Source organism: Myodes glareolus, chromosome 8, assembly GCF_982192425.1.
Source record: "Myodes glareolus chromosome 8, mMyoGla1.1, whole genome shotgun sequence".
Lineage (NCBI taxonomy): Eukaryota > Metazoa > Chordata > Mammalia > Rodentia > Cricetidae > Myodes > Myodes glareolus.
In genome coordinates, this window is record NC_142033.1 from 78,214,664 (window position 1) to 78,228,371 (window position 13,708).

The 13,708-nt window shown below is 42.3% G+C and overlaps 1 long non-coding RNA gene across 1 annotated transcript; it reads right to left on the reverse strand.

The window, feature by feature from the left end:
* Positions 1-1,307: 1,307 nt before the first annotated feature.
* On the reverse strand, positions 1,308-9,586 carry LOC146893915 (uncharacterized). Its single transcript, XR_015002576.2, has 4 exons — positions 9,341-9,586; positions 6,543-6,701; positions 5,185-5,398; positions 1,308-5,041 (listed from the first exon to the last, which is right to left on the reverse strand). It is a non-coding gene; the product is annotated as an uncharacterized LOC146893915 (long non-coding RNA).
* Positions 9,587-13,708: the final 4,122 nt, after the last annotated feature.

Sequence of the window (13,708 nt, forward strand, 5' to 3'; positions counted from 1 at the left end):
CACAGCCACACTAGGAAACCATTAGTGGGAATTGTGGACTAAATGATATTATCATGTGACAAAAATAGAAGGTGTTTATAAACTGTAAAGTGCCATCGAATATAAGGAAACGATTAGTTCAAATTTCCAAGAGGGATGGAAACATTCTTTGAGAAAAGACTTTTAATATTCTCAAATTGTCAACTTGACCTTTCTTTCAAATGAAGGAAAAAGAGGCTTTTATTTTCTTCTCTTCATAGGAAAACCACACGACCTTTCCATAAGAGCTCTGTAACATCTGAGTTGACAGCTGTAAGCAAGGACCGCTCTGGTCATGCTCTCGGCTCTCGGCTGGTGCTGAGTGGATGCCAGAGGAAGTTAGGATAAATGAACATGTCCACACCAGGCCCTGAACATCATCTTCTGAATGCTCAGAGCCTCCCAAAGAAACCATCACCAAGTTTCACAGGGAGTGTGGGGCCTTTCGTACAAATCTCCCCGAGAACAAGGGAGCGCATGGAGTGAGTGAGAGGCTTGAGACTTGTGTGGGTTTCCTCTGCAGCCCCGCTAAGGCCTCAGGTGGCTAGAACTGAGAGTGGAGTGGAGGCTTTCTTCCATCTGCTATAGGTTCACAGCCAGGAGGGAGAGGATCAGTTCCCATCCCGTATATGCCTCTCAGCAACGTGGGCACAGGAGGAGCCTGCACAGCTGGCAATGATGTAGCAAGCAGGTGCTTTGCTTTATTTTGAAATGAAAGAGCAATACTACCTAGCGTTAGAGTCTATTGAAAGAAGTCACTAGTTGTCTCCCTGTGGTCTCTTTGCATTTACAGCCAATAGCATATACATATGAATCCCCAGACCTATGGTAGGTCATTCGTGCTGGGGACCCCAAGGAAAAGGCTGACAACTGGCATGGAGTTTTCTAAGTTACTCCTCTTCTGTGGGGTCCCAAGTCACAACAGACTGAGAAGGTGATTCTTGAAGGCTTCCAGGAGCTCCGGGAGAGAAAGAAGGAGATGTCTCTGTCTACACCAGAATTCTGTGAAAATTAGAGAAGGCGAGGAATAGGAAGAAACCATCACACTTGACAGCGAAGAATGGACCAAGAGGAAACAATGGGAGTTAATAGGAATAGCTGCCCTGATGTCATAAAGTTTTTTCCCCCTCTACCTGTTTTCAGCTCCACAGAACAACACTTGTGAAGCAAGCACTGTGCAGAAAGCTACTTAGACAGAACAAGAGTTTGGTCCCCATGAGAAGTCGCCACTGGCAAGGCAAGCGAGCCTCAGGCTAGTTCCACCATTAGTTACGAACCACATCGCTGCTTTCCACACTGGCTCTCCACTATTCTGTCTTGGAAACAGGTAGGCTTGTCGGAGGATTCTCAACTCTGCAAGAACAGGCCTGGATTCCCACCAGTCTGAACCACTCGCCCTTCTCTTTGATTTTATAAAATGCAGCTCTAAGCAGGGTAAGCAGCACAGTCTTTCCAAAAAGGATTCCAATTCAGTCATCTGTGAGAGCGTTACCGGAGATGATGGACGTGTCTGCTTTAAAAGACCCAGAGAAAGTGATGCATTTTTTTCAGCCGGAGAATCAGGCTGTGCCAGACGAACTGGACGGTAACCATGTGGTGTCTTCAAAGGAGAACAATGAGGTTAGTGAAATCTCCACTCACAAGCATCCATATTGAATCATCATCAAGAAAATGACTTGCTTTCTCCCATTGCCTGATAATTTAGCTTTATGGAAGCTGCAACTGACCACAGATACTCCTCAGTCATGTGAGGGGTTTCTAAGGTTGTGTTTGTTTGTTTGTTATGTTACAGTCATTTTTCTTGTGAACCAAATCCACCCATGCTTCAATGAAACCCAGTCCATATGTTTCTAATTTATTTACACTTACTGTAATCCATCAAAGTGCTATTTAATAAGCTATTTAATGTCCAAAGAGCCTTCGTCACAAGAAGCTGTGTGTGTGTGTATTTCTTTCATCTTGTGGTTCAGGAAGCTTTGCTTTCAAACAAGGTTCTAAGTTTGGAAAAATGTGACCTTCCACTCCAATTCTGCCTGTAAATTGGGCTAAGAGGGGTGAACTTGAGCAATTCTTTGGTGAATCAAGCCAGCTTTTCTAAAAGAGGGGCATAAGGTCAACCCAGTGCCTCCCTACTCTGGAATCAGAGCGAGGAGACGGACTTGTTTAGGGGAGAAAGGACAATAACCTATGCTCTTATTTAAGAGTCTCTGGTAAATGTCAAGCAAATATTGAGTGACAGGCATTTGTGCAGACTTTGACTTGTGGATATAATCAAAATACATAATCCCGTTGCTAAGAAAGCTGTTCCATGTGCCTCTGTGCATATAAACTCATGTGTTCTGCACGTGAGTTTAGGTCCGTGTGCACAATAAGGTGTACACATGCACGTCTGTGTACCCATGCATGTCTATATGTGTATTCATACGTTTGCGCATGTACATCAGGGTGTGCTTATATCTGTATGTATATCTGTGCACTTGTGTATGTGTGTATGTGTGCTTGTATTTATTGCTTCTTGGCTCTTGACTAAGATCAAGTTTGTCTATGGTGTCCACACATGTGTATCAGTGTCAATGTTGCTGTGTTACTGTCCATAGTCTATGTTCTGGATAAACAGAGTAATTGATTTCGGAACAAAGCCCCAGCACTGTTTTTGCAGGTGCCTGCCAGGACCTCCAGCTGATTTTACCAATGCCTCCCTCTTTAAGCCCTGCACGGCTTCCTCTGGCCGGTGCTCGCAGCTCTTCCTAGCAAGAGTGGACTCTTCTTTGGAAGCAGAAACCCCTCGCTGCCATTCAGCACGTCATCAGGAAGCAACTCCACACAATCACCTATTTTAAAAATGCACGGCCCACGGGGAAGACATTTTCACAAAGTTCCCTATACAGTTCCAGTGTGACTTTCTTGGGCCACAATCCAGAATGAACCAGAAACCCCTGGCTTCTGTAGACTCCAGCTTGTACAGTCCAGCTTTAGAGTTTTATGCTCGCCTTGTACTAATCCAATAAACATTAGTGGAGTGTCTGGGTTGTTGACCAGGTAGCAAAGTCTATAAAAATAAAACGATCTGTTTTTTCCTGTAGCTGAAGAGGGTTTATTCCTATAAAAGGCACAGTTTTGAAGAAGAAATGTTCCTACCAACCAATACAGAAAGTTCTGAGCAATTTTATACTCATTTTGTTTAGGCTTGATAACAACTCTTTGAAGCAATGCTGGGACCTGAAGTCCAGCCAGGCTAAATAGCTTGCCCCAAATCATGCAGATGTTTCCAAGAAAAGCCAAAAATTAGTCCCAGATCCCTTGCTCTGTGCTATCTCACTACTTGCAAATTTCATGAGATTACAGAGCAAAGACAAATTAGAATGGCCTCAGTTAGAGCTGTCAACTCCCAAAGTCCTTTGGGCCATCAAAAAGTGTCTGTAGCACAAGACGTACTTATTCAAGTCTAAGCTGTGGGACCATTTGATGCTATCACTTTGGTCTTGCAGGCAGCTATGTTGGCTTTGTGTAGGGCCAGGGAGCAGCCTGTCCAGTAAACCTGACCTGGACCAGTTGATCCTAGTATTGGAGCCGGACTTGGCCAGGTAGAGTAACAGGGGACTCGCTATTCTCAGCAGTCAGGTTCCTGCAGCCATGGCAGAGGTGTCTTTGCATTTTGAGGGACATTCTCTGTCTTCTTCACAATGACGGCACCAGCCTGTCTTCCCACCAACAGCATAGGTTCTACATCTTCACCTCCTAGTGTACAGAAAATAGTAGGTACAGGAAAATATGACTATACACTGGAGTTCTTTACATACACAAACAGAAGGACATGCATATATACACTAGCATATATGTAGTAGGAATATGAAACTATATGTGCATATATAAGCAATCTCTATATCATACGTTTCCACCCTTTACAATGCCAATATATTGTGAGGTATCCACCATGGGTTCAGGCCGTAGAAAGTCTTTATTAGCCAGCTGACAACTACACTAGGTGTTTGGGACACAAATTGCAGTTCCGAGCCTTACTCATGTGAACTTTTAAACACACAAACCATATATATCCTGGGCTGGCACACCTCAGTTAGCAAAAGCAGTTAGACAGAAGCAGAACTACAGAACCAAAGACAAGGTTAGTACTTTAAGGGACTTTCCTAGAACTGTGGGCTTGGACAGATTAGGTCTTTGTTCTTGTTTTGGCTGCTGTTGCTGCCTACATGCTGGGATCCAAGGCCTGAATGGTACTTCCATCATGGCAGCAGTGGTGCTAAGGTCTGGGGGCCTTTGCAGGCATCTCTTCAAACACTAACTTCATTTCAAATAATGTCACAGGTTCAGTAACTGTATTATGGTCTCTGTGTGTACGCATTTACTGCGTAGGTACATACGTATTTATACATATACATACCTACACATATGTTTGTGTGTGTATATATATGTGTGTGTGTGTGTGTGTACATATATATGAGTGTGTGTGTGTGTGTGTGTGTGTGTGTGTAGAGAGAGAGAGAGAGAGAGAGAGAGACAGACAGACAGACAGACAGACAGATGTTGTGGGAGGAGCAGGGATAATCAGTTCTCTGGCAATTATAGAAGATGGTTTCCTTACAGAGTGCTAACATTATTCACTCAAACTGATAATTTTAAGTACTCAGTTTCCATATAAACAACTATTTCCAAAAATGGAAACAAATTCTAAAAGTTAAGTGTTATACAACAGTATTCTTCTTAGGGGCATTTTCTATTCCTATTTTTGAACACATAAAGGATTGGAGCAGGTCTTCTAAATTCTAGACTTTGTAGGACCTTGATCAGAACCAAAGACTATGTCAAGATTGCAGGTGACGCTGTTTGGAGCAGAGATCAAAATGAGCTTGGAGGAGAGGTGTGTTCATTTTCTTTCTGTTGCTGGGATATACGGCATGGCCAAAAGCAACTTGTGAAGGAAAGGATTTCTTTCATCTCCCAGGTCACAGTCCAGCACTGAGCAAAGTCAGAGAATGCAGTCAGGGAAGGACCGTGGAGGCAGGAACTGAAACAGAGACCACAGAGTAGTGATACTTACAACCTTGCTCCTCGAGACTTGTTCCGCCCACTTTTTTTTACAACTAAGGTCCACCTGACAAAAGCGATATCACCTCAAATGCCCTGGGCTCTCCCACATCCATCACTAACCAATCGAGTTGCCCAAGGGCCAATCTGATGGAAGCATTTTCTCAACTGAGCTCCTCTTTCCCCTGATAATTCCAGCCTTTGTCGAGTTGATCAAAACCAAGTAGAACAATAGGCCGGTCGGCTTTCCAGCCCACTCAGTTCTCCAGGAGCCTGAGAAAGCAGGGGTGGCCTCTTGGGTACAGGAGGAATCATGTCATAGTCCAGAGGTCAGGAGCTGTAAACAAGGACAGCAGATTAATCTCTTGACTGAAGATGCCAGGTGCTGTTGTTTAACATTCTTTGAGGGATCGATAGAAAGCTAGTCTCCCGAAGATTTAGGTTGAAGTGTTTTTTGCGCTATGATCGCAAAGGTTCATCCCACAGGAAGGCCTTTGCGAATTAGTTTTAGGGATAGCTAGAAAGATGTGCCTAGTCTCTGTCCCAATGGAAGGAATAAATAAATAAATCGCATACAACCATAGCAGAAATGAATAAAGAAATAAATACCCCGTTTAATTTCTAAAGGTTGTTCAAAATTTTCCAATTGTATTGAGAATCTTAAGCATTGCTCCAAAATGATAGGTAGGGTATTACTTGCCATTAATGATGGTCTTCTAAGTGGGTTGTCTGAACTTAGATTGAACATTAGTTATTGATTTTCTAATATACACAAACAGAACTTTAAACAGTCTATGGCAGATGTGAACCAGATGTACAAAAAGATGGGAACTGTGCTGAACGAGTCAACGCTTTGCTCCGGAAGAGGGTTCCCAAGGCGGTCGAGAATTACGGTGCTCTTGAACTCACTCCGCCGTTTCCTTGTTTATTCACAACCCCGAGATCTTACCCTATCTCTTCTCTCTTGGTGGAAAATCTATTCCCCAAAGTTAAGAGGAGGTAGCAAGAGTGGGAACGGATCTTCCTAGGATTCACAATTCATATTCATGAAAATGGAACTGGGCATTACTGTGCTCAGTGAGCACTGTGGAACATAGTCCAGGGAGGGAGCTGCAGAGACATCCTCCTAGAATTGTTTTCTCTTATTTTTCAAAGCATAGCATGATTAGATGATTTCCCCTTTCCCTTTCTTCCCTCCAAACCCTTCCCACATACCCATCCTGTCTCGCTTTCAAATTCTTGGCTTGGCTTAATAGGACTCGAAGATGCTAAGAGTCGGTGTGCTATTGAGTCTCGAGTTCCCTCACACACAAATTCTTCCACTGCCTGTGCTGTCTGCTGAAAGCTAAACATCCTCTTTTCTAAGTTATCAGTTGCAGTGCCCCATGCAGGGCACTCACTGGGAATCAAGGAAATCATGTACACACTTATTACATAGACCACTGTAGTAACTTCGTCTTTGCAACTATGAGGTTAATTACCTTTTAACAAGTCTCACTGGGAGCTCCAGAGATGGCTCAGCAGTTAAGAGCACTTGTTCTTCCAGAGGATCCTGGTTCTGTTTCCAGTACTGACGTGGTAGCTCACAGCCATCCGTAACTCCAGTTCCATGATGTATGCTGCCTTCTTCTGACCTCGTCCTGGAACAGGCATGCACGTGGACACATACATATATGCAGGCCAAAGAGGCATACACACAAAATGAAATAAATATAAAGATATAAACAAACAAACTGATCCATCAACAAAAGTCGCAAAGCAAGACCGTTCAGTGGCGTGAGCCTGACAAAGGGCTCCTGGGAAGCTCGGGGTCCAGAGACACGTCATTCTGAGACTAGAGCGGGTCCAGAGACACGTCATTCTGAGACTAGAGCGGGTCCAGAGACACGTCATTCTGAGACTAGAGCCGTCACAAAACCTCAGAATATGAATAAGAAAAGCTGCAACATCAGGGATGAATGGATGACAGGAGAGAGTGAGAGAGTAGTTCCCCAGTAAACTTGTCCACAACGGGAAGCAGTTGTTGGTTCCTAGCTCTCTTGTCATGGCCGCTTCACATCCCTCGTAGAATACTTTTCCAAACTCGGGTTTCCCCCAAGTAGCTCAAATCAAGCAAGTTACAAAATAATGTTTTCTGTGAACTAGAATACACTATTATTTTCTGAACATTGTACTTTTGTGGAGGTCTCTCAATGTTCCTGGGACTAGAGCATAGTGGTTGGAATCTCTCTGTCTTGTGTCATTTACTTCTGACTAAAGCCATTGTCTTTCTAAATGTCATTACTAGATCAACACCCTGCCTTTTGCTCTGGAGAATTCTGAAGTTTCATTCTAATGTCTCTCGCATGTGGTGACGGCTTTGTTTAACATAGAAGAGAGTGTGGTATTTGAATTCAAAGAGGCTTGCCTTCCTTTACTTACAGCCACCTCTCCTGGGAAGAGGAGTGGCTTGCTTCTGTTTATGCCCTCATTTGTGCTTCCTGTCGACTCACTGGCCCCTTTGAGTCTAGGCTGAAACGAGCCTTCATATGTGAATCTGTCTACTGGTTCACCAAACTGGGTTAAAACACAAGAGCCCTCAGCTACACAGCTGCCAGAAATGTGTGTCTCCCAAGCACACATCACCTTGGAAACAGGTCCAATGCCCTTAATTATTTATTGACTCCTTTGGGGGTGATTGATGGTTTCCCTTTTACCAGGAGATATTGATTCCTAAAATCCTGAAAGTTTGGCTGGTTAATATCCACTTTTTGCTTGTATCCACTCAGGCTCCACGTTTCAGATAAGGGGCTCTTCTCACTGAGCTCCATGCTTGCCTCTGTCTTTCGGTTTCCCAGGAAGCAAGCCCAGGTGTGTTTCACAGAAGCGCTACGAGAGGACCGCGGCTCTGAGCCTGCTCAAGGCCTTCTCATCCAAATCACCCGACTGATGCCTGCACAGCACGCCTGTCAGTTTGTTTCCGTCTTTTGGGGAGAGATCCAATTTCTCCCAAGGTGTGAAGTCCACCAGGGCCTTGCGTGCACCCCTGTGATGAGGAAACCAGGCGCTACCGGATCACTGTGTCCTCCTGAATCAGCTTCCACGGCGTAGTGAGGCCCTGCTGTGCAGTTTCTCCTATTTATTCAGCCTCCTACTCACCTCTCATTCACTGTCAAATTCATTTTATTCTATTTCATCATGAAACACACACACACACACACACAGAGAGAGAGAGAGAGAGAGAGAGAGAGAGAGAGAGAGAGAGAGAGGAGCACATATAATATCTACATCTTACTCCATTCTATCTTTCTCTGATATAGACCACAGACTGGATATCTACATGGAACAAAAATATGTAAGTCATGGTTCCGAAGACTGAATGGCTAATGTCAAAGTTCCAGTGGGCTCTATTGTCCAGTGATGTCTGCACCCCGCTTGAAGATGTCACCTGATGCCACATACTCTGGAGGGAAGAAAGCTGAGTCCTCATAGAGCACAAGACAAAGAGGAGAAACTCCCTCTGCCAGGCCCTTTACTAAGGACACCTAGTCCCATCAGAAAGTGTTCCTAACCTAACAGCTCCCTTAAGGCCCCATATCTAATTTATGACACAATTCTTTATTGATGTTTTGGGGAATTTTACATCTTGCATTCCAATCCTATATACCTCCCAGTCCCTCTATATCCACCCCTCACCCTTGTAGGGTCCCTCAAAAAAAAAAAGATCTCCCCCTAAATTAATTAAAATAAAACAAAATAACACAAACCACCTTTCTTCTCTGCGAGTGAGACCTGAGTGTTGGCTATCATGTCCTTGTGAGGCTGTTAGACTGTAGTGAGCTGCTTTGTGCCACACCTTAAAGATGGCGCTGGCTTCTGCCTTCCACCCTCCCACCCCTTCCCCCCTACCCCCCAGTGGTGAGGGCTCTAGGTTGTAAATAACTTCATACATGGCTAAGGCTAAGGATCTGGCTTGCTTCCGCGTTTCTGGACCTATCTGCATTTCCCACGTAGCATGCTGGGGTTGGCTACCCAGGGGCTATTTTAGCTGTGGGTTGGCTTTCTCCAGGGTCAGAAGATTATTCTAGGTTCCTGATTAAACTGCCTTGGGAAGAGTCCAGTGTGGTGTTTTCTTTGCGGGACAAAGCAGACGCTACATTAGACAAGCTGTGAACCCCGTTCCTGGTGACAGGCAATACCAGATTCCTTAGGAAAAGTGAGAGTACGCAGAGTGGAACCCTCGGCACTGCGGAGAATCGCAAGACAATTCAGGTTCCCGCCCCCCAGAAGATAAGCTCACAGCCATTCACGTCGTCCAAGTATTGGCAGCGAAGATCCCCGCAGATATCCTGATGTTGCTCCTGGTCATGGAGATTCTCAATCTGTCGTTCCCCAGGACAAGTCCCTTCACATGCTCCAGCAGGATGTGGCTAGGGTAAATGCGAGGATGGGCCAGCACAAGGCCCAGGATGTGGATCCGGGTGGAAACTGAGATGCTGATCTGGGCCACTGAGACCAGCCCCCTCGATAAGGGGCAGAGCTAGCTCTCCCACTCCAGGAGTGAGGGGTGGGGCCAGATCTACAGCTGCAGTGTCCAGTGAAGGGTGGGGCCAGATCGCTCAGGGCCAATGAGGGAGCGGTGACTCAGCCAGTCCCTCGGATTTCAACACTCATGGTTCCTATGATTCCTTGTGGTAACACGGGCCATGGAGGACAACACAGACCACAGCTGCAGCAGGACCACTTGGCATATTAATCTCTATAAAGGTATCCTCCACTGTTAATAGTTTCCTGCTTAATATTTTGTGGTATTACTTGATGTACTTTGTTTTCAATTTGATACACTTAAGGTGGTATTTTTCACTATGATATGTGTATCTTGTGGACAAAGTTTTTCTTTGAAGTCATGAAGAAATTTCCCTACATATTACTCGTGGATTAAATCTTTATATGTGGAAGGAAAGACTTTCAGAAATTTAGGAGATGTGTTTTTATTTTTGAGTCAGTAGAACCTGTTCTAGTGATGGTGTTCCTTGCTCACTTCAATAATGCCAAGCCTCCTCTCTCAGAATGGAACCTCTGTTCCTGGTGGATTTTAAGTACCTATGGGTAATTTTGGATTCACTATTCTGCTTTGAGTGGCTCTCTTTTTTTTATTTATTTTTATTTTTTTTCAAAGTTTATTAAATTATAAGTTTCCATTTCCGCCCCCCTCCCAACACCCTCCCACTCCCCCCACTCCCTCTCCTCCTCCCTCTCCATCCCTAAGAGCAGTCAGGGTTTCCTCTTTTTTTGTCGTTGTATTAAAGAAAACAACTTCCTACCTCTTGCGATTTAGAAGCCCGTTTAAAGTACTAATCACCTTATCTAGTTATACAAAACACCTTAAGGATTTGAGAGAAATCACCATGAATCCACAAATGTCACCTTTTCTCCATCACTAAATTTTCATGAGACTATGCACCCCTTTGCTTTCAATAATACTACTTTACTTTCTTTCAAAAATTTTTAATTTTATTCATATACTTTGTACTGGTATTTATTGAATATTCTTATGAATTTTAGAATTTTATTATAATTTTAAGTAAGACTCTAAAATAATTTTACAGTTACATTTTAAATTCATTAAATTAGTCTTGCTGTTGTTGAAAAATGGTTTTCTCCCGTATCATTTTCAAAGCACAAAAGTCTTTGGACTTTTATAGGAAGTTACATTACAATAACCCCAGCTTGCTCAAGACAAGATACGTTTTGGATTCATTGCTGAATCTGGAATTCTAATGTTGTGTTTAGAGTTTTTGACTGTATGTTCTACCTGCTTAAGATATTTGCAAACTTTATTCATCTTTAAAACACCAAAACTTTGCACAGAGCAAGGGGATTCCAAACATTGCTATTCCATACACTTTAGTTTCACAGTTTCAAAAGAAGGCAAAGGCAATGTTTTCATCAATAAATTTTAGTTTGGTTTAAACTATATATTCTCATATACTTGAAGTACAATAAAGTAGTGAAGCCTTCACAGTAATCTAAACATCCCAGAATATTTAAGGGTTGGTTTGTTTCATGAGAGATTTCTCTCTGAAGACCTTTCCAAGCTGTCTTATTTTGTTTGAGATCCATTTAAAACAGAAAACTCTTCTTCCCTCACCTTGTGAAAGAAGAAGAAGCAGAAGCAGAAGCAGAAGCAGAAGCAGAAGCAGAAGCAGAAGCAGAAGCAGAAGCAGAAAAGAGAACAAAAGAAAAAAATACCAGTGTGGAACTGTTTTGCTTCAACTATAAAGTTTGATGTCATTTTGGTTTTTTTTATTGTTTTTATTAAGCTATATTTTTTTTATTCCCCTCTCTTCCTGCCCCCTCCCCTTCTACCCCCTCTCATGATCCCCATGCTCTCAATTTACTCAGGAGATCTTGTCTTTTTCTACTTCCCATGCAGATTAGATCTATGTATGTCTTTCTTAGAGTCCTCATTGTTCTCTAGGTTCTCTGGGATTGTGAATTGTAGGCTGGTTTTCTTTGTTTTATATTTAAAAACCATTTATGAGTGAGTACATGTGATAATTGTCTTTCTGGGTCTGGGTTACCTCACTCAATGTGTTATTTTCTAGCTCTATCCATTTGCCTGCAAATTACAAGATGTCATTATTTTTTTCAGTTGTATAGTACTCTATTGTGTAAATGTACCATATTTTCCTTATCCATTCTTCAGTTGAGGTGCATTTAGGTTGTTTACAGGTTTTGGCTATAACAAGCAATGCTGCTATGAACATAGTTGAGCACATGTCCTTGTGGCACAGTTGAGTATTCTTTGGATATATACCCAAAAGCGGTGCTGCTGGGTCTTGAGGAAGGTTGTTTCCTAATTTTCTGAGGAATTGCCATACTGATATCCAAAGGGGCTGTACCAGCTTTCGCTTCCACCAGCAATGCAGGAGTGTTCCCTTTACCCCACAACCTCTCCAGCATAAGTTGTCATCAGTGTTTTTGATCTTGACCATTCTTACAGGTGTAAGATGAAATCTCAGAGTTGTTTTGAGTTGCATTTTTCTGATGACAAATGATGTTTAATATTTCCTTAAGTGTTTTTCAGCCATTTTAGATTCCTCTGTTGAGAGTTCTCTGCTTAAGTCTGTACTCTATTTCTTTATTGGACTATTTGTTCTCTTGATGACCAACTTATTGAGTTCTTTGTATATTTTGGAGATCAGACCTCTGTCTGATGTGGGGGTTAGTGAAGATATTTTCCAATTCTGTAGGATGCTGTTTTGTCTTGTTGACTGTGTCCTTTGCTCTACAGAAGATTTTCAGTTTCAGGAGATTCCATTTATTAATGGTTTCTCTAAGTGTCTGTGCTACTGGGGTTATATTTAGGAAGTAGTCTCCTGTGCCAATGTGTTCAAGTTAACTTCCGATTTTCTCTTCTAGGAGGTTCAGTGATACTAGCTTTATGTTGAGGTCTTTGATCCATTTGGACTTGAGTTTTGTGCACGAAACACATGATTTTTGACAAAAAAGAAAATATAAAATAGACAAAAAGCATATTCAACAAATGGTGCTGGCATAACTGATATCAACATGCAGAAGAATGAAAATAGATCAATCTCTCTCTCCATACACAAAGCTCAAGTCCAAATAGATCAAAGACCTCAACATAAAACCAACCATACTGAACCTCATGGAAGAGAAAGTGTGAAGTTTACTTGAACATGTTGACACAAGAAACCATTTCCTAAATATAACCTCAGTAGCACAGACACTGAGAGCAATAATTAATAAATGGGACCTCATGAAACTGAGAAGCTTCTGTAAAGCAAAGACCATAGGCGACAAGCCAAAATGGCAGCCTACAGAGTGGAAAAAGATCTTCACCAACCCCACAGCAGACAAAGGGTTAATCTCTAAAATCTACAAAACAACTCAAGAAATTTGCTATCAAAAGAAAAAATAATTCAATAAAAAATGGGTTAGAGACCTAAACAGAGATCTCTCAACAAATAAATCTAAAATAGCTGAAAGACACTTAAGGAAATGCTCAGCATCCTTAGTCATCAGAGAAATGCAAATAAAAACAACTTTGAGATTCCATCTTACAACTGTCAGGATGGCAACACTGATTGATGACAGCTTATGCTGAAGAGAATGTGAGGTAAGGGGAATACTCCTCCATTGCTGGTACAACCATTTTGAAATCAATATGGCAATTTCTCAGAAAATTGGGAAACAATCTTCCTCAAGACCCAGCAATACCACTTTTAAGTATATACCAAGTAACTTCTACAACTCATAAATACCTTCAGTAATGTAGCAGGATACAAGATTAATTCAAAAAAAGCAGTAGCCCTCCTATATACAGATGATAAATGGGCTGAGAAAGAAATCATAGAAACATCACCCCTCACAATAGCCACAAATAAGGTAAAATATCTTGGAATAGCTCTAACCAAACAAGTAGAAGACCTGTATGACAAGAACTTTAAATCTTTGAAGAAAGAAATTGAAGAAGACTCCAGAAAATGGAAAGATCTCCCATACTCTTGGGTAGGAAGAATTAACATAGAAAAAAAATGGCAATCTACAGACTCAATGCAATGCCCAGCAAAATCCAAGCAAAATTCTTCACAGACCTTGAAAGAACACTACTCAACTTCATATGGAAAAGCAAAAAACC